Source organism: Silene latifolia, chromosome 9, assembly GCF_048544455.1.
Source record: "Silene latifolia isolate original U9 population chromosome 9, ASM4854445v1, whole genome shotgun sequence".
Classification (NCBI taxonomy): Eukaryota; Viridiplantae; Streptophyta; class Magnoliopsida; order Caryophyllales; family Caryophyllaceae; genus Silene; species Silene latifolia.
In genome coordinates, this window is record NC_133534.1 from 30,352,826 (window position 1) to 30,355,401 (window position 2,576).

The window sequence follows — 2,576 nt, forward strand, 5'->3', positions numbered from 1 at the left end:
AACCTACTACAGGCCGAATCTTGATTGATAGCACCGACATCTCAAGGATTGGACTTCAAGATTTAAGGTCGGGGCTAGGCATCATTCCTCAGGATCCAATCATGTTTCAAGGCACTATTCGAAGCAATTTGGATCTTCTAGAACTCTACAGAGATATTATTTCTTTCGATTTCATTTAAAAATCCTGATTTGATGATCCAGGTATGTTCATGTCTTCACTTTCTACCATTTTTAATAGAATTAGGGGTTAGTAATTCTCTATGCTATTTAGTTGAACATGGTCTTCTTGGAATATTGGACATTTTCTGAATTTGGAGCCTGAAAATCGCAATTGTCCAAGTTGGAAATAAGTAACTTGAACTAATGCCTGCTTATAGCCTAGGTACATACATCAGCTAGCTGTGTGTCACGGTCAGTGACATTGTGCCGAAATATTAAGTCTACCATTGCCTTCTCGTTCTGCTGTTGAAGAAGATGTTACGAGAACTCTTCTTAGAATTAATAGCGTGAAGGACGCAATAGAGGAAGGTAAAAACTGTAAATTAAGAACACATACCGAACTGGCCTTACGCCTATTTCTCTTCCCTTGGTGCTAGATTTCAACTTGATCAATATATTAATATTCTTGCAGAGATTTCAGGAAAAAAACATCAGTTATGTGATACCTAAGGCTTCTACATCCGCTACGACTGAGGTACAAAACAATTCCTTTTTAAGCCTTTTCGTTAACTAGATCCATCCCAAATGTCCCATTTGATTTTAATATAGCATGCAAGAAACTGTCTGATATAGAGTTTTGGGAAACCAGCAAGAAAGCTTCTATAGAAGCTGAGCTCAGAAAAATGGAGGTGTGATACCCTTGATGCTTTCCATAGTTGTGAATAAGTATAAGCTACTAAATCGAAAAGTAATCACCCCATTTAATTCGTGTATTGACCAGCCTTGTAATAATGTTATAATGAGACATGTCTCATATGAAACTTTGCAGAATTCTCTTATGCGTCCTAAATTGAGATTAGTTTAAACTTTGAAGTATCCCATTATAATATTTGCTCAAACGGTAATAAACACAGGAAAAACTGGAGAAAAGGAAGGCAGAATATGCTGAAAAGATGAAAAACAAGGTGGCAGAAGTTCACAAATTAGCAGAAGAGAAGAGGGAAATGATTGAAGCACATAAAGGGGAATAACTACTCAAGGCAGAAGAATGTGCTGCTAAATTTCGCGCAACCAAAAACACCCCAGCCAAGTTTCTTTGCCTGCTTTTAACTGCTGGAAAACTCAATACACTTCCAATGAACAAACAACAATCCACTTCCAACTACTCAAGGCAGAAGAATGTGCTGCTAAATCTGTTTTTTTTATAGATTTGCTAGGTTTTGATAGATAAATCGTCCTATGGCAATATTGGAGGCTTGGAGTGAGGGGGGTTGGTAGCGGAATATTGGTGATCCCCAACAATGAAAAATTTGTTCTAAAGTTAAAATATCCGATTTTCTTAAGTTTGTCTATTGCTTTACTATTCGCTTCTCGGAAATTTTTGGTCAAGGTCATTAGGTGTTGTATTAATGGTTGTGAGTACATGTCAGGTTTGCTCATTTTTTTCGTCGACAATGACACTAGTACTGCTAATTTGCTCTAAACTAGCATTTGGATTCTCCTAGCTTGTGCCATATACTACTTTCTCTTAACCCGTCAGTAATGTCGATGTTAATATGTCATCTTTTAGCTCAAATGGGAGAGCAGTGCTATTGCACAAGACGTGGGTTCGAACCCCACAAAGATGAGATTTCTTGGTAAAGTTTGGTAAAGTGTGATTGTTTCAAATATCATGTGATATTTTACTGTAATGGTTGTGATATTGTTTCTCATATAACAAAAGTGGATAGGGATTTAAAAATATTTTTTACTTCAATATTGTTTTGTATATAGTGTGATATTGTTTTACATACAGTGTGATATTGTTCCTAATGACTTGTGGTATTGTTTCACAGTAGCACAAAATTGGAGACTCCTTTTAAAATACTTTTAACCGTGATATTGTTTTGTATATAGAGTGATATTGTTTATAAGTACATGTGATATTGTATAACAATATCACACAAGGGGTATTGTCTATAATTAAGCGTGATGTGATGATATTGTTTGTATATAGTGTGATATTGTTTTACACAGTGTGATATTGTTTCTAATGACTTGTGGTATTTTATTTACCTGGTTGTGATATTGTTTCACAGTAGCACATAATTTAAACCGTGATATTGTTTTGTATACAAACTGATATTATTTATAAGCACATGTGGGGTATTGTCTACAATTAAGCGTGATGTGATGATATTGTCTCAGAAGAATAGTGATATTGTTTCAATTGAAGTGTGATACTGTTTACAATAATTTGTGATATTGCAAAATACAAAAGGCAAATCTTGGTAACACTATATTATTGATTCTTAAGTTTTATGATATTGTTAACCAAAAATGGAGAAAGAATACAAATTTGTTGCCATTTGGAATTACATCGAAGTATAAAACAATTTGTATATGTGTGTATAATGAGTAAAAAATAGATGATTTTG